Below are 19,504 nucleotides of genomic sequence, written 5' to 3' on the forward strand. Positions count from 1 at the left end.
ATCTATCTATCTATCTATCTATCTATCTATCTATCTATCTATCTATCTATCTATCTATCTATCTATCTATCTATCTATCTATCTATCTACATCTATCTACATCTATCTATCTATCTACATCTATCTACATCTATCTATCTATCTACATCTATCTACATCTATCTATCTATCTACATCTATCTACATCTATCTATCTATCTACATCTATCTACATCTATCTATCTATCTACATCTATCTACATCTATCTATCTATCTACATCTATCTACATCTATCTATCTATCTACATCTATCTATCTATCTCTCTATCTATCTATCTATCATCTATCTATCTATCTATCTATCTATCTATCTATCTATCTATCTATCTATCTACTATCTATCTATCTATCTATCATATCTATCTATCTACTATCTATCTATCTATCTATATCTATCTATCTATCTATATCTATCTATCTATATCTATCTATATCTATCTATATCTATCTATATCTATCTATATCTATCTATCTATCTATCTATCTATCTATATCTATCTATCTATATCTATCTATCTATCTATATCTATCTATCTATCTATCTATCTATATCTATCTATATCTATCTATCTATCTATCTATCTATCTATCTATCTATCTATCTATCTATCTATCTATCTATCTATCTATCTATCTATCTATCTATCTATCTATCTATTCATATCCACAGATATCTAACCTCCATCCATCCATCTATATATCCATCAATACATTTACCAGCCTCTCAAGTCTGGTTACAAATATTGATGAACTAAAACGTTTACACCGATTGGCATTGCCGAGTTTTTTCGAACACTGACCAGCAGTTATTGTAAAGAGATCCTGTACTTACTCAGCAGCAGCTGGAAGACAACAAACGTAGACAAAATATTCTAAATAGGAGAACGATGTGTGCAAACTACAGCAGAACACAGCATTTAGAAGACCGCTACGGTAACGGTGACTATTGTGATACTCTGCTAGTCGCGAAGCAACTAGCAGCAATTACAACGTACCACCCTTGATCACCGTTCACGAAATCTCAATACGCCACCCGCACACCATCCTTACCAGTTTCTTTAACATTTCTGTCGGGTTGAGGTAAGTGACAGTAACTAAATAAAAAAGTCAGTTTCGCCGCAAGGGCGAAGCAATGAATGCGATAGCAAGAAAAGCGGCCTGTGATGGACGCGCTGCAACTACCGCGCGTCCATCACTACCCGGCAGCTACTACCGCGCGAGCCTACAGCGCAAGGGCAAGGTTCTCCCTGCGCAAATATTAGAAGAAGCGAGCGAGCTGGCTGACGCCTTTAAGTACGCCCGTTGCGCTCCTAGCGCTATCTCGCTGGTAATGAAGAAACGCTTATAAGCGCCTGCCGTCTCCGAGTACTGCGCTCGCCGTTAGCTACATGAAGGATCTGCGTTCTGTGGCATAGTGGTTAGAGCCACGCGCTGCGGATCGAGAGGTCGCTGGTATGTATGTATATATATATATTATATATATATATATATATATACATACTTATACAGATACGGTGCATGACGACGACGGGGACGGACAAAAACCAGCCGAGACTGTCCATATAATTGCTATCACAATAAAAACTATCAGCTGAGGTGATGCAACAGAAATACGCAGGTAGCACTAAAACTGTTTTAGACGCTCATGTAAGAGGGAACGGCATCGTTAAAAGTAGGATGAGCTAAGGAACAGGAGTACAGTTTATCAGCATGCTGTGGTGACTACCTCGGCTAGCTGACTTACTGAGCAGAATGTGCAATAAATTTTTATCTGTGTACCCAGCACGTTCTTTATTTTTTCAATGCCAGTCGAATCAGCCGTACTCTACCGCCCCCCCCCCCCCCACCCTCTCCTATCGTCCTTTCCTACTATCCCCCGTCGGCAAGCGTTCACGCCTGCTTTGCGTTTACGGGGGAAAGTAAAAAAAAACTAGAGGAATATGGCGCTGCAATCGTTCAACCACCATGATTCGGATTGGATTGCGTTAGCTAGCGAACTGTCTACAAGTCTCATATAGTTTCAGCTTCGCTATTCTCTGGCGTGGGTAGTAGGGTGCAGCGCAAACAAGCTATCTGAAACGCGGTAGGACCCTTGGTTTGCTGCTTGGTTGCAGCTTTAGAGGTTTTTGACAGTGTTAAAGCGTCGTTCACGCCCCGTTGCGCACTGCACAGATCTTTATAAGCGCGTCTTGCCAAGACGTGGACGCGCCGCCATGCTCCGCTGAATGGGCTTTACAGCGGAGCGAGAGATGCGCGCGTCGCAGCAGAAGACACAGTATTTTATTTCCATAAATAGGTGATGCGTATCCTACGCATGTTTATTTTCAGTTGTAACAAATACTTATTTGGTAATGCCAAATCTGGAATACAATTGCAGAGCAACGCATAATACCCCGGTGGTTGAATTAGTATCGATTTCTATCCCCGATTTCAGGGAGCCTATATGACCGGTTGTTTTACGGCAGGTCATATTGGCTCCCTATTGATGATGTTGGTTAGTTGGCTGTCACTATGGCTTTTAAGAGGCGCGGTGTTTTGAGATTGCGCGTCTCCGTTCGTGGTGCTACGGGGACGCGTCACTGCCAAGGAGGTTAAAAAAGATTGCTGGAGTGGCGATTATTTCGCAAGAGTGAAGCCGTGCCCACGAAAAGATGGCGGCTGCGCCCGCCATCTTATTAGGGGCATAATAAATCATCAGCGTTTGGCGAAGGAAAGCGAGCGTTTTCCTCGCACGCCAGACGAGTTTAATATGGCAACTTTACGGGTCAGATACTGCTTTGTGTTACTAGTTTTCGTAAATAAGCCTCAAAGTCATGGCAAAGTTTAGTGGAGATAAATCGCCAATACTCCTCTCCACGGGTTACTTTTGTCGGAAACAACGATCTTTAATTAACGTAGTGTATAGGGACTGAGGTTAGGTCCACTATAACAATGCGTGTGGCGGCGAGCGTAAAGACCAGGGAACCGTTCAGACCGATGGCAGGAGCAGAAGACTATTCTTTATTCTTCGTCTTCTTTTCCTCGCAGCCCGCAGCACGAGGAACGAGGAGCGTGCGCATGCACATGCGCCTGTGCGCGCCATAATTAATAGTCAGCCGATGCAGACGACGATGGCCGCTAGAGGGCTCCCCCTCCCTTTAAGAGAAAGGGGGGTGAAGCGCTGGCGTCAAAGAAAATGTCTTTGATGTCAGAGGGCCGGGCGAATCCTTGGTTGCAGGGGCGGCTTAGTGGTCGAAAGCGCATAATGGCGGGGCGGTTGCCAAGTAGGTGGGTTTGACTCTGTCCAGAGCGACGACTTCTTCCCGCCCGTTGAGCTCGATGGTAACAAGTTTTTTCTGTCCGGCTGAGCACCTTGAACGGGCCGTCGTAGGGAGGCGTAAGGGATGGTCGAATTCCTTCACGCCGGACGAAAACGTGGCTCGCTGTAGCCATGTCCTTGCTGACAAAAACGTCAGTCGATGATGCATCCCGACTAGGGCAAGGACGCAGGCGAGAAAATAGGAAGCGAAGCTGTTGAGCGTAACTGTCTGGATCGGGCGTAGCGACACTAGCTGACGCGAAAAATTCACCAGGCATACGCAACGTTGTACCGTAGACCAACTCCGCCGTTGTGCAGCCGAGGTCTTCCTTGAAAGACGAGCGGATGCCAAGCAGGACGAGAGGAAGATCTTCAGCCCAAGACGAACGAGCCTGGCGAGCCATCAAGGCGGCTTTAAGTTGACGATGAAGGCGTTCAACCATTCCTCAGTCCCTATAACGTGGTGACCCGGACGTGATCGCAGGGCGAGCACTACATCACGTCCGGGTCACCACGTTATAGGGACTGAGGTTAGGTCCACTATAACAGCGTGTGGCGGCGAGCGTAAAAACCAGGGAACCGTTCAGACCGATGGCAGGAGCAGAAGACTATTATTTATTCTTCGTTTTCTTTTCCTCGCAGCCCGCAGCACGAGGAACGAGGAGCGTGCGCATGCACATGCGCCTGTGCGCGCCATAATTAATAGTCAGCCGATGCAGACGACGATGGCCGCTAGATAGTGTTTACACTAACAGAACAAAGCCATTTGATCTCTAACTAGGAACCACCAGAATAGACCACGTTTCCGAGCTCTTTGGTGGGCAAAAGCTGGCTTCACTTTGGCTGGCAAGGCGTTGCGTGAGCTTCCACTCCAGAATTTTTTTAGGGGCGAAGCTCCTTAAGGCGGCACCCGTTCGTCCCTCGTAGTCGTAGTCGTAGTCCGTAACCAGTCTTACGCTTTGACCTCCAAGGTGGTGCCAGTGGGAGATTTTTCCTGTGCGTTGTTGAACAATAAAAAATTCGCAGCGGTAGCTAAAAGCCGACTTCTTCTGTCTCTCATTCCCATTAGCAGCCATTCTTTACCTCCAAGGTAGTGCCTGGTGAGATTTCTCCTGTGCGTGATTAATCAATAACAATTTTGTTCAAAACGCTGTTGATTGATGAAATAAACCAACGAAAGACGCCAGATGTTTTGTAAAAGCAAAACGGAAGAACGCCAGATGTTTCTAAAGCAAGAGGAAAAGACGCCAGCTGCTTAACGAAAGACGCCAGATGTTTTCTAAAGCAATGGTTTTCTAAACAATGAAAATTCACAGCGTACATGTAAAATTAAAGTGAGCTGCAAGTCGTCATAACTCACGTCGGTGATGATGTACTGGGCAGAATTCACGGAAGATTCACGGTTTACCGATGAACCTCCGCAGCTTCGCCCACTCATCATCATTTTTAAAACCTCCTTGGTCACTGCGACGCTTCTGCCTTGGCTGGCTTTAAAACGCGCCACACGAGCGCTGTGCGGCGGCGGTGTTGCTTCAAGCCACGAAGGTAGGAGTACGAAGGAACAAATCTGACAGACGTCTGATATATGAGGGACGGCGCGTCTCCGCATATCCACGGGAACAGGAGCATCGCGCGCTCAGACGCACGTGTGACGCAAGCCGTCGTAGCCTTGAGGTGGCGCCCCGCCCCACGACAACTATGAACTAAGGTGTACCAACGGCTCTTATTGAGGAGCGAACGTTTGCACTGGCATCGAAAAAGAAGTATAGGCGTCAATTGGTCTACCACAGTGTAGTCGCTCGTTTTTTTTTTTCGTTTTTTTAGTACTCGATAATCAGCAGTGTTAATTCTCTTGCTGTCACTGAAGGAAAATTTATCCATCAACAACCATGTTTTGAACTTATGCAGATGCTGCATGTGAAAGAAAGTTTGTTGAAGTTTAGCGCAAAGAAAAGACGAAGGACGACCGAACAAGCAAGACTAGCATAGTCTTTCATCGTACTGTGTCGTTGCTTCGCACTAAACTTTAAGATATGCGGTACAGAAGACCCTATCATTCCGTTTCGCTTAATTCACAGCCTTTACTCTCAGAAAACATGAAATATAGGCAACAGTTTTATAAAAACGAGTGCTTTTCCGACAATGAGTTCCTTATAAAAGTTGACGAAGGGTATGTTTGCTTCCACTAGGCTTATAAGGTATGTGGTCCATTGAAATTGTAGATGACAGAGTTGTCTAAGACGGAGTTGCTGTCCAGACGGCTGCGTTGGAATTGTCTTTTGACGTATATGTTTGCAGATCAAATGAGCGAATGGCACCAATGCACTTAGCATGGACGCTTATGTATATCTTCTTTTGCATAAAGCGCTGTCGACAATTTTCTTTGAATAGGCTACAGAAAATTTTGTGCGGATTTGAGGTGCTTTAGGATGAAATTGACTTAGTAATATGAATTTATCATGATTTAAGTAGCGCACTGACGGACGAGGACAGAAAAAGAAGGTGCACAACACGTCCTCGTGCGTCAGTGCGCTACTTTAATCATGATGAATCCGTACCAACTAGCTCAAGTTTCAATTCTCATGCAATATGAACTTTATACGTGATGTAGTCACATTTGTCATCTACTAGTATCACTGGGAGGTTTACCTCCCCCCCCCCCCCCCCCCGGACCGGCGCGAAAGCTAGGACACGAGCAGTACGGCACACCACACGGCGCCTTCTCCCAACCCACTTGCTCTTACATCACTGATCGCCAAAAAGACATGTGCTCGCGCTAAAATTACAGCAGGTCACAAGATTAAAGCGGTGATCACAAGTACGCTCTTTACTATGCAATGAAACGATTCAGCAAAGAAATTTCTTTGTCATGCAGTGCTATTGAAGGCATGCTTACACATAGATTGCCTTTTGTTGATGTGAGCCTCAACGTGCGAGTACGCGTTGCCTTTTGAAAGCTGTGTGAAACAGGTCGAGCGTCTAAGAGTGGCAGGCTTTCCAAAAGTTATCAACGTGAACGTGCAAAACGCCCATCACAGATAATTCGGAAGTCTAGAAAAACAAAAATACCTTGTAATTCTGTATGTACAGGTTGTGTTACACTTAGGGGAAAACTGGGAGCACGTTGCGTTCCAGGTTTTCTCTTAAGTGTGAAACGGCCTGTACATAAGTTGTCGCATGCGCTCAAAAATGTAGCTGGTCGGCATAAGATGAAATTTTTTTTTCTGCTTCTAAAAAGACGAATAAAATTTGTGGTATAGTTGAAAAGAAGCAGGCAAAGAAATGTTCAGGTGCGAAAAAATACTGCACTGTAATGCACACGTCAGTCACCGTTTGCACCTTGCAAATTGGGAGTTGTATACCAACTTCTATGCCAGCGGTATACAGACGTCGGCAAAAATATGTTTTATTAAGAGTTTTTTTTGTGCTCATGTCTATATTGGCAAATGGGTCGTTGCTTGAACGTAAGGTGGTCGGAACACAAGCGCTCATTGGAAGGCAACGCGTACTCGCACGTTGCTCGACACTGCTCGCAACACGAATGCACCTTGTAACTTTCGTGACACTATCTGTATTTTTAAGCGTAACAATCGGGCTACTAGAGGAATTGAGGCTTACTACATCAACAGAAAAACTAATGTATGTGTAAGCATGCCCTCAAAAGCACAGCATGACAACGAAATTTCTTTCCTGCATCGTTTCATTACAAAGTAAAATAGTGTACATGCGATCACCCTTTTAATCTTTCGTAACCTGTTGTAATCTTTGCAGGAGCATGCTTTTTGGCTATCAGTGACATAAGAGCCCATGAAGAACCATTGGTCATGGTTTAAATAGTGAGTGTTCTTTATTTTGTGAGAAGGCGTTGTGTGGTGTGTCGTACTTCTCGTGTCCTCGTTTTCGCGCGGCCTATTTCAAACTGCATAACCCCATTCTAACTTGCCCAAATGTCAATTCCCCCCTCTCCGCTGAAGTTTGGATATATATATATATATATATATATATATATATATATATATATATATATATATATATATATATATATATATATATATATATATATACTTTCTTAAACTGCGCGAGAAGACGAAGACACAAGAAAACATTCAGAACACCACGAGCGCATTTAGTTAAGGACAGTTGAGGTGAGAGTAGATTAATGATAATTAGTAACAGTTAATGATACCATACCGCGCTCGTGTATTCAGAATGTTTTGTTACTTGTGTCTTCGTCTTCTCGCGCAGCTTAAGAAAGTTTATCTAGTGCGGCATGGTATCACTAATTAACTCTCACTAATTATCACTAACCTACTATTACCTTAACCGTCCTTAGCTCAATACACTTGTTAGTCACACTGGCTCAAACAATCCCTAAAACGACTCGATTGTGAAATGCATCCGGTGCGGTATGATGTCAATAATTAACTGTTACTAATTATCATTATGCTACTCTCACCTCAACTGTCCTTAACTCAATCCCCCGGTTAGTCACACTGGCTCAGACAATCCCTAAAACGGCTCGAATGTGAAAGGCATCCGGTACGGTACGGTAGCACTGATCAACTCTCACTAATTATCATTAACCTACTCTCACCTTAACTGTCCTTAACTCAATGCTCCGGTCAGTCACACTGGCTCAAACAATCCCTAAAACGACTCGAATGTGAAAGGCATCCGGTGCGGCATGGTATCATGAACTTACTGTCAATAATTATCACTAATCTACTCTCACCCTTTTAACTGTCCTAAACTCAATGCTCCTGTATGCACACTGCTCAAAGCAATGACTCGAATCCCCCCCCCTTAATTGTTACATTAATATTGTGTGCCTGGGTAACTACAAAGATTAAGGAGTCCCGACTTACAGCTTGACGGCGCCGCAGATGACGACTCTGTAGAGGCAGAAAACGAAACAATAGAACGGCAACAGTTAACTTTCAGCATTCAAAACCAGTAACAACAAACAAAAACAAGCTAATGGCAAAACGTTAGCCCAGTGAATTGTTTTTTAGCAGCAGAACATGACGGTCCTGCAGGCGAGACGTAAGCGAGTCGGCAGGACATTCCGATACGGCGAGCACTGCGACGTTATCACAATTGTGGCTACCGAAAAAACTTGTTGGGTAGCCTGTAAGCAAGTGGGCCAAACTGGAAACGTGAAAGTCTGACGTGAAACCTAATCCTACTGCGGTGGGAGGTGCGTATTTAACCCTCTGTAGGTTTGCCTATATTTTTGACACGATCATATAGAAACCAGCTGCGGTATATTCACATAAGCTACAAAAATAGTATAAAGCAAATTTCATCAAGCCAGTAGTTTACTGCAAAATGTGGGACATTTATGTCCCACTGACTCATCAGAGTGTTTTCAAAAAAGTGGGAAAACACTGTTCCACTGTCTCATGAAGGCACCATCTCGAGATTGCATCAATGGGTATAGGGGATGAAATGGCCGAAGCCCAAATGGCACAGAGTATCACTTCTCTCAAGTTGTGCTGAGGATAGTTGTACGGACCTCATTTGCAGCAATAGAACACCATCTGCACCTGCGCCTCTTGTGAGCCTTCATAGCGCGGCGGTCTGTTCCTTGAAAGCTTACTTCACCGCATGCACCAACCATTTTGTTTTGTCCATTTGCCTGTCCTTGCTTTGGCTGTTATAATTGTCGAGTACAGCTGTTCCTACTTTTATATTAAAAAATGTCCACGCATTAATATCCGCAATTAAGCTGAAGGATGGGCGTGGCAATTTCGCAGGGGACTGCGTTTCGATGCATTTATCGGTCAAGTTACTGCGCAAATTTACAAAAACACGCGATGGCTGGAAGCTAAAATGGATCAAACTTCAACGCCATTGTAACACTAGTTCCGCCCTTCGAAAGACTGGTAAAAAAATTTTACTCGAGATTTCGAAGACTAAGGTTAGGTATGAGTGACTTATCGTTGCGCTACTTGCAGCGAGTGATGTGGGAGACAATTTTTCCTGAAGACGGAAAAGTGGCACGTGTGTGTGCCGCTGTCGCACAACGGGTTAATAAGAAGCCAAGTGTTTAGGCATAAATATCCACAAGGACCTAAAGAGTGAGAGGGCAAAACCCAGGAATAGGTAAAACGAATTCGTATGTATTCCAACATACAGCTGAGTGCAAACATTCTAGCGACCACAGGGAACGGACCGCGTCCTTAAAGGGACATTGAATTGTTATATCGATAAATACCAGACTGAAAACTATAGTGTAGTTAATTTAACCACCGTAAGTTCACTAATAATTGAATAAATCAATGTCAACAGTTTCACTTTCACATTTCCCACCAAAATATCAAGACGGTGACGTCACGGATTTCAAAGGGTTTTTCCGTATTTTGGCCACATTGGCTCAACGAAATATCCTGAAACTGGCATGTTAAAAGTCCCCGGCTCGCTGAGATGACCACGTACCAGCAGATTTTTACCAATCAGGAGCTACGTAGGTCCTAGTAAACGGCATCAAAATCTATGACGTCACGCCGACTGCTGCCGAAACGTAGGTGGCGTCACCATCCGCATTTTGTTTTTGGGCGTTTCCTCGCTTATTAAACGTCTCCCAGCAAGCGTGGTGTTTTTTGGTATCGCGAAACGGTCATTTACTAATACGAGAAAAATCGTTTTTTTTTTTCATTTTTAGGGTCCTTCGACAGCTGCATGGCTAAGTTGCAGTGTTCATACAGCGCATGCGCGTCCTTCGCTGCCTGCCAGTGATGAAACTTGCTTCGCCTTCCAAGAGTAGAACTCTTTAGCGTAATTGGGCCCCGTTTGCATCGCATTCTCATTGGCTAGCCAGGTTTCCGTTCTCCGCGGACAACTTGTCCACTTCGTGTGCCTAACGCATTACGAGCGTTTACTGATCTACACAAATTTTATTGAAGGTGTTGCTGACGGAGATTGATTATGCCTGAGCCACTCTTTAATGGATCGGCTTTTAAACCACCCAATCGTTGTGCAGTTCAGATGGTGTGACGCCTTGCGAGATTTTACGCTCCTGCCACGCACCACGTGACACGCATGCAGGTGTCGCATGCAGGTGTCACGTAGACCGAGGAGCCGCGTTTGTTAACGCGGCTCCTCGCACAACGTGACACCTGCATAGGGTTTTCCCCCTAAAGCTTTCAAGGGCCGGCACGTCTCTATGGTAGGAGACCTGTGTTGTCATGCAGAATGCCTGGGTTCCGGCTTGGAGCAACCAATGGCGGCGCCTGTTGTGCTTCTTTAAGTGAAGCGGAGGTTTCTAGTTGGACGTGCTTGGGCTTTACATGCGCATTTATATTAAGAGAGCTTTGGTTATATTTCCCGCGCCACAGCGCGAGTAAATTGCGTTTGAACACGCCCTTTGCAGAAGTGACTAGCCGCCATTAGTTGGGCTAAGTGCATCGCAGGAAACTAAGCTTTGCAATTAGGAAAGGTCTTTTTTTTCGCGAGGTTTCGTTCACAACTAACGATGCCGCCAATGACGCCAGAATTTCTGCTAAACGAGCTCTTTAACGGTATCGCGTTAAACGAAGCGTGTTCGTCACGATATAGCTCAGAGCCTCTACAGCGACTGCAGCAGGCCTATAACGTACCGAAAAGAATGTTATTCCGTGTCTGTCCTCCCTGAGTGGCCATTTCGAAATGCGTCAGGGCGCTCTACATGGGTAGCGCCAGTGGCGCCAAGCGTGACGAGACAGCAAACGGAAAAGCATCCCGTATTCCGTGTTACGGAATAGGAATGGCACCTTGCGCCCTCTCCATCGTTGCGATGCGCGCGGTTAATTGAATTGAGCAAACGAACACACTGGCCGGTAAGGAAGAACGCACCTGCGCAGTACGCCACACTTTGCCATGCAGAGCCTCAAGAAAATAGATCTGCTTTTGTTAATTTGTTTTATCCCTCAGCACTTTGAGTACTCGACAGACAAACTCGAATAAAATTTCTCGCTACATGAAATTATTCAGAAACGGGTACATTTAAGGTTGATGCGATTGTGGTGTAATGACGTTCTGTATGCCACGAAGGTTTGGACAAAATTTCGTAACTTTCATCATACAGCCCACTGGCGGCTTACGCGACTGCGATTCTTTAAATTTCTTACCGATTACGTTATACAGGTTGAAAGGGTGCTTCATTAGAAATAATGTTATCGGTGGCGATATCTTCAAAAACCGGTTTTTGTTTTAAGCACAAGTCTATATGGCGTAGGTTAAAGCAATAATGCACGGACATGGTAAAAAAATGCTTACCCGGGGCTGCAGACGACGCTTCACCTGTAAGAAAGGAAAGAATCGGAAACTCAATATATTTTATCATATAGTTAAAAATAATCACAAGGCAAATACAGCGCACACTTAACGAATGCCGACACAGGTGCCACGAGAGACAGGCGCTGGTCTTGTAGCTTGCGTTCCCCCTTTCTCGTATTTCCCCTGTCTCGTGTTTCCCCCGTGCGAGTTTGTGTGCTGTATTTGCCTTGTGAGGAAGAACCAACTAGCTCGAGGTCTGTTAAAGACATGTAATAGCCTGCAGCCACGTAATTTAGCACTCTTAGGAGTGTCGTGGGAGGCACTAACGTGTATCTCTAAAGGGACCCTGCAACATTTTTTGAGCATGGTCAGAAAACACCCCCGATCGGTAGTCGAGGCTTTTGGGAACACGTGAGCCGAAAGTTACAGCTCAGAACGCGGCCTGAAATATAAAACTAATTTTCAAAGTCAGCTAGAAATCGCTCCTCTATGCAAATGACGCCATATTCCTAAACTACTGCGCCCTATACCTAAAGCGCACGGACGTTGGCTGATTTGACCATCGTGGGCTGCATAGTTACGGTGGCCGCCGCGGGATGCCACCACGTGCCCGTGCACGCTCTCGCGATTACACTGTAAGTAAACCGCGCGTTCGAAGAAAAAAAAAAAGAAAAGTGCTCAAGGTCATGACGCGCGCTGAAGAATGGACGAATTTCTTGCCCCCTGCCACCTCCCCCCCCCCCCCCCCCCGCCTGTGCGACAAATCCTGGTACTCGAAGAAATTTAACTTTTTGCGGCAGCAGATTTGTGAGGCAATAAGTTCTTTCAATCAAGCCATCCGATGATGTGGCACGTCGGCACTTACCAAAAAGAGTAAGGTAGCCCGCGTTAGTGATATCGCTAACTTAAAAAAAAAAAAAACTGGAACACACTTCCGAAAGGTTGGTTAAGCCTATGCTTCGACATGCAAATTCATCGCGTTGACACCCTCAACTATGAGCTATATTTAAGGAGATTACTTATGACGGCCAGCGCAAAGAAGACGATGTACACAACGTGTTTGCGCTGGAGTATTACAACTAGCCCAATTTGCTACTATACACGAGCAATTTCTGTAAAAATTGTTGCTGGGCTAGCTGGTGCATAGTATATTATAATACAGGAAGGTGGCGCAACATGGGACCAAGACGAAGACGAGGGAACAAATACAAGTGCACTGCTTGTACTTGTTTAAGCAGTGCGCTTGTACTTAAAGGGGCCCTGCAAAACTTTTCGAACATGCTCAAAAAGCGCTGCCGATCGGTAGTCGATGCTCCCGAGAACACGCGAGCCAAATATTACAGCGATGCGCACGGCCTGGAATTTACAATAAATTCTCAAAGTCAGCTGAAAATCGCTCCCTCTTCTCTCGACAAATGATGTATTAGTCCGCAAAATATGACGCGATTGTCGGCAGTTCCACCATTGGCTGATGTTATAATCACGATAACACCCTCATTATTACTTTCGTTGTTAAGCCATCCGATGATGTGGCACGTCGGCACTTACCAAAAAGAGTAAGGTAGCCCGCGTTAGTGATATCGCTAACTTAAAAAAAAAAAAAAACTGGAACACACTTCCGAAAGGTTGGTTAAGCCTATGCTTCGACATGCAAATTCATCGCGTTGACACCCTCAACTATGAGCTATATTTAAGGAGATTACTTATGACGGCCAGCGCAAAGAAGACGATGTACACAACGTGTTTGCGCTGGAGTATTACAACTAGCCCAATTTGCTACTATACACGAGCAATTTCTGTAAAAATTGTTGCTGGGCTAGCTGGTGCATAGTATATTATAATACAGGAAGGTGGCGCAACATGGGACCAAGACGAAGACGAGGGAACAAATACAAGTGCACTGCTTGCACTTGTTTAAGCAGTGCGCTTGTACTTAAAGGGGTCCTGCAAAACTTTTCGAACATGCTCAAAAAGCGCTGCCGATCGGTAGTCGATGCTCCCGAGAACACGCGAGCCAAATATTACAGCGATGCGCACGGCCTGGAATTTACAATAAATTCTCAAAGTCAGCTGAAAATCGCTCCCTCTTCTCTCGACAAATGATGTATTAGTCCGCAAAATATGACGCGATTGTCGGCAGTTCCACCATTGGCTGATGTTATAATCACGATAACACCCTCATTATTACTTTCGTTGTTAATTTTGAGTTCAATAAGTAGATAATATGTATGTTTATATTCTGTTATCGCGTTAAAAACACCGAACAAACATTAATATTAGCACTTCCGGTCTCACCGACAGCTCGTCTGCTCGTAGTTGCGTGGTTCCGTTTTCTTCGCCATGCGCAGTGCCGAAAACGTGAATATTTCTGTGCTTTTGACCATCGCCGGTTGCCGTTGAGAGTGGCAGCCGTTCGAGTGTTGCCTCGTCAGCTGAGAACTGCATCGTCGGCACGTTCTCACGACCGACCGAGGCACGGGCGCAGCCTGTCTCAATGTATGGGCCGAAACCGATCTCAGCTGTCATTCGTTCCAAACGAACGCGCAAGTTTGCTTCCATGGTTGGCAGAGCGATGAAAACACTACGGCGTTCGAGGTGCACACCCAACATTACCAAACCGACGCGGTTTTCAAGCACGCGCGATATCGGCTCCGCTCGGCGAGAACGACGCAAGCCGACCGGAAGTGGCGGCACAGACCACGTGGTTGCGCCCAGACGTCAGAGAGAAAAAAATGAAGAAAAAAAAACTCCGCCGGCGCTCTTGGGCGGAGCCTCGCTCCTCTGCGCTGCCTCCCTCGACTCGCTGCCTAGCTTTCCGCGCGCTCGCGGCGTTGAGTTGAGGGAGAAAGCTGCGGAACGTGATCTCTATAATTTGGTAACACCACTTAGACTTGACGGATTCGAAAACTTTTTGCGGCATATGACTCGTGAAGAGTCATACGTCAATAATGAGACTATTCCAATATAACTAAGAAAGGTGTTGCAGGGCCCCTTTAATTGTTCCTTCGTCTTCTAATTATAATAATAATATCTGGGGTTGAACAACCCAAAACAACGATATCATTATGAGGGACGCCGTAGTGCAGGGCTCCGGAAATTTCGGCCACCTGGGGTTATTTAATGCGCACCTAAATTTAAGTACACGGGCCTCAAACATTTTCACCTCCATCGAAAATGCAGCCGCCGCGGCCGGGATTCGATCCCGCGACCTTCGGTTGATTTGGGTTTCACGCAAGAAAACCTTATCACTGCTGGGCGCAATCCGCGCCGCGATGTTTGGGAAACGTCGCATTGTTTTAGATCATTTTTGTTAAGATTATGCGCAGGACGCGATCAGTCAGGCTTATTCGAGAACTTACGCGAGCAACAGCGGTAACGCTGGAAGGTTCGATGACTGATGCATACAATACGACGCGTTCAATTGATGACTAGATTACTCGACGGTCGACGCTGTTCTCGCCGCTGTCAGCATGCAGCTTGAATTGCTTGTACTTTGACCTTCATTTTCAGGGCACAAATTCGCCCAAAGAAAGAGTTCCGTATTTTCGAGTCTTGCTGGAGCCTTCACCGTCACGGCCACGTGACAATATTGCGTGTATTTTAAAGACGATAGTCTTTCTTGGGGAATTCAAAAGCAGAAATTTTGGTCTGTGTCTTTCTGTTTGTCACCCGATTCAGCGACCCGGCCAAAGTTCCAACTGGTTTCTTAAGGTGCGCTGAAAATGCCATACGCGCGCCGACGAACGCCCTCTGCCACGGAGGAAGGAAACCCTCTGCACAAGCTCATGTTTCCCGACGTATTGCCACATGGCGTCCATATCTCACGCAGCGCCTCCTCTATCGTCTTTACACGGCATTTGCAGCGTAGAACGCAGATACGCGGCCATTTTTTTGTCATTTAAATCGCACTCATGCTGCGGTAATTACGTATATCGCATTATGCTTGAGCCTGCGTTGCTATTCCCGTAGCAAATTAATGAATCAGATTTTTTTTAGTGCTCCAGATGCAATATCCCGCATTGAAATTACTGAGGAACCATTAACAGTGAGCAGATATACCGAAAGTGACGTTTGCTTCTATAGTGCATAGCACATTTTGACTGTTTCGAAACGCTGGCTCGCTAGTGGCAACACGTCTGACACTGCGCTGGGGCCGCTTGATAGCGCCTCTGATTGGCGTTTGCAGGTGGGTAACGCCATGGAGAAGGAGAGCGCAAATGCTGCTCGACGGCGCAGAAGAGCCGAGAAGTTTATCTCATCGGATCCCGAAGTAGTTGCCTGGCAATTAGCGCTTCAGCGTACGAAGAATGAACAGAAGAAGGCCAATAATCCTAGACAATCTGGAAAGCTAAGAATAATCAGCTGAACCTTTGCTAACGCTACGTATATCCTGGCATAGCCGAGCTAAGCCACTGCAAATACTTTGGGTCTTAACGGGAACGCAAGGGCTTAAGTGTGGCTTGGGTTCTGCGCATGCGCACTGGTGGCTCGCAAATTTCTTGGGTCCGTCACACAGCGCGACGGTCATTGCTTGGCCTCGTCTGGACACTTGGTCCGGATGTACCTTGTGACGTCGTCGTTGACGAAGGGCCTGCGCTATTTCCGCTGCGTTTAGTTTACCAGATACGGTTTAGGCGACCGGCCCCAAGTTGGGTCACTGTATGGCCGACGATGGGAAATCTGCGTCCTAGTGATAGTGAGACGGACGGCCGTTGAGGTCGTCACTAAGGCGCTGCGGGAAGTCGGCAATGTCACGTCGCCGTTCACCGCGCTGTGAACGAGGAACGTTGACGGCAAAACCACGTAGCCCCATCTGGCGGTATTGGCAGCGGCGGTAGGCGTGGTCGGCTTCTCCGCAGTGAGAGCGGGTGGTGGTCCGGGGTACACCATATGTGAGTTTTTCGGGGAATAGCGCTGATTGACAGGCGGGCGGTATGGCGTCGGTGGCAGCGGCGGTTCGTGGCGACGGCATTGCGGTGGTGAAGCGTCTAGACTTGGGAGCGGAGAAGGAATTCTCGGGGATCGCGTTACTTCTTGGCGGACGACGTCAGCACTCAATCCACTTAAAGCCGCAATTAAAGTAATTTTGTCATCTTCCCCCGCACGCATGATAGCTCTGATGTTCTCGTGCAGGTAAGCTCTTCCCAGTACTTGAAAATTCTCGTCCGTCATGGACATGCGGCGGTCACATCGTCATGCCCGCATTTCTAGCGCCTTTTCAATCATGGAAGCCTCTCATACAAATTGCGGGACTGCCTTCGGGTGTATTCGGGAGAGTCACGAATTAGTCGGGAAAATAGCTCTTGCTTGACATTTTCGTTTAGGAAGCGAACTCGTCGGAGAGAATGGGTCAGCCTGGCGGAACAAGATACGTAATTTCTTCGCTGTACATCCCGATGTTCTCGTTCTGAAGCCGCACACGGGTCACCAGCAGAGCTCGAAACCCTTGCGCACGACACTCGGTTGTTAAGTGCCGGTTCCGTTTTCGAACCAGGTCCTGACGCCATCTTCAGAAGAAAAATAGACGTGACAAAGCTTGTCGTCGTAGTTCCAGTAGCTGAAGTGGCTGACCAACTTATGTTTTTCCATCGCGATCCACGTAAAGTCGGCAGCTTCCTTGGGTTGTACATCACGATCGCTGCCGGGGCCACCGTCATCGTAACAGTTTTCTCAGTCACGATTCTTGAGCGGTCGGGGAGACGCCCGAACTCTTGGGAACGGGTTAAAGGGAATGCCGGGAGCACCAAAAGAAAACGGGAAAGCCGGGAGAAGAAAACTTAGAGGATACAGGAACAGGAAGTATGCTGGAACAGGAACGAACAGACGGGAACAGGAAGGAACAGATCGTAGCCAGCGGCTACAGCTCGATGCTCCGGTAAACACCTTAGGGTCTTTTGCCCGGCATGGGCTCGATTCGCGGCGTGATACATGAATATTAACGAACGAGCACCTCCAGGAGATGTTACGTTTTGACGGTGAAGGACCAGGCAATGGAATCGGTAACTTGTCAAAGACTAAATTATTGGACCAGCCCGAAAAAAAGCTTTCGCAATGAAGGTTTACAATGACTCCTGAGAGGCCTGGACCGTGCAGTGGTAACACGAATAACAGTTGCGTGTCAAGCCCAATCGAATGAAAATACTGAAATAAGCGCACGTGGCAACATCGATGATTGTTCCAATGCGGAATTTTTAACGTGGTAACCTAAACTAATGACCACTGAAGTCTCCATGATTAATGTTGACGACCGTTATTTTAAATGCGAAGCATTTCTTAGCGAACTTCTGCGACTTTGAGCGTATCTATCTATCTATCTATCTATCTATCTATCTATCTATCTATCTATCTATCTATCTATCTATCTATCTATCTATCTATCTATCTATCTATCTATCTATCTATCTATCTATCTATCTATCTATCTATCTATCTATCTATCTATCTATCTATCTATCTATCTATCTATCTATCTATTTATCTATCTATCTATCTATCTATCTATCTAGCCGCCTACGACTTTGTGCTCTCCTGGCCGTTTCGTTAATCGGATGTATACCAAAATTGGTGTGTCATAACATGGCCTTATTACGAACATAAATGACAGGTCATATCATGAAAATCATGACACGCATGTCATGAACAGCATGATTTACATTCCACGGCCTTTGGGCTCCCTGGCGGTTCCGTTAATCGGATGTGTACCAAAATTGGTGTGTCATAACATGGCCTTATTACGAACATAAATGACAGGTCATATCATGAAAATCATGACACGCATGTCATGAACAGCATGATTTACATTCCACGGCCTTTGGGCTCCCTGGCGGTTCCGTTAATCGGATGTGTACCAAAATTGGTGTGTCATAACATGGCCTTATTACGAACATAAATGACAGGTCATATCATGAAAATCATGACACGCATGTCATGAACAGCATGATTTACATTCCACGGCCTTTGGGCTCCCTGGCGGTTCCGTTAATCGGATGTGTACCAAAATTGGTGTGTCATAACATGGCCTTATCACGAACATAAATGACAGGTCATATCATGAAAATCATGACACGCATGTCATGAACAGCATGATTTACATTCCACGGCCTTTGGGCTCTTGCGGCCGTTCCGTTAATTTCATATACTATACCAAAATTGGTACGGCGTGACAAGAGTTCATGACGAACATAATGACAGGTCCTAACATGCAAATCATGACGCGCATGTCATGTGCAGCATGATTTACATGACATGGTCTCGGGGCGCTCGCGGCCGTTTAAATGAAGGGATACATACGAAAACTGGTATGACGAAACATTTCTGTATGACGAACATAACTGACACGTGATAACATGAAAATCATGATATGCATGTCATGTATGACATGATTTACATGCCACGCTCATGGCGCACTCGCGGCCGTTTCGCTAGATTGATATACACCAAAATTGGTACTGTGCGATGTGACTTTATGAAGAACATGAATAACAGGTGGTAGCATGAAAACCATGACAACCATGACATGTATGTCATGATTTACACGCCACGCTCATGGTGCATTCGCGTCCGTTTCGCTTGCGTGATATACACCAAAATTGGTGTTACGCGACACGACAGTATGACGAACGTGAGACGTGGTAGCATGAAAATCATGACATGCAAGTCATGTACGACCTGATTTAAATGCCACGCTCATGATGCCCTAGCGGCAGTTTCAGTAGATTGATATACACCAAAATTGGTATTGCGCGATGTGACTGTATGAATAACATGAATGACAGTTGGTAAGATGAAAACCATGACATGCATGTCATGTATGTCATGATTTAATTGCCACGCTCATGATGCATTCGCGGCTGCTTCGCTAGCTCGATGTACACCAAAATTGGTATTGCGCGAAGCGACTGTATGACGAA

The 19,504-nt window shown here is 45.8% G+C and overlaps 1 long non-coding RNA gene across 1 annotated transcript in view; it reads right to left on the reverse strand.

Annotated features, from left to right (window-relative positions):
• Nucleotides 1-8,211: 8,211 nt before the first annotated feature.
• The window catches only part of LOC125756340 (uncharacterized), a 28,286-nt gene continuing 16,993 nt past the window's right edge, over nucleotides 8,212-19,504 (reverse strand). Inside the window, exons 2-3 of the long non-coding RNA XR_007414388.1 lie at nucleotides 11,595-11,618; nucleotides 8,212-8,230 (exon numbers count right to left, since the gene is read on the reverse strand). This is a non-coding gene — a long non-coding RNA (uncharacterized LOC125756340). The remainder of the gene's footprint in view (nucleotides 8,231-11,594; nucleotides 11,619-19,504) is intronic.

The sequence above is a fragment of the Rhipicephalus sanguineus genome, chromosome 11 (genome assembly GCF_013339695.2).
Source record: "Rhipicephalus sanguineus isolate Rsan-2018 chromosome 11, BIME_Rsan_1.4, whole genome shotgun sequence".
In the NCBI taxonomy this organism is placed as follows: Eukaryota; Metazoa; Arthropoda; class Arachnida; order Ixodida; family Ixodidae; genus Rhipicephalus; species Rhipicephalus sanguineus.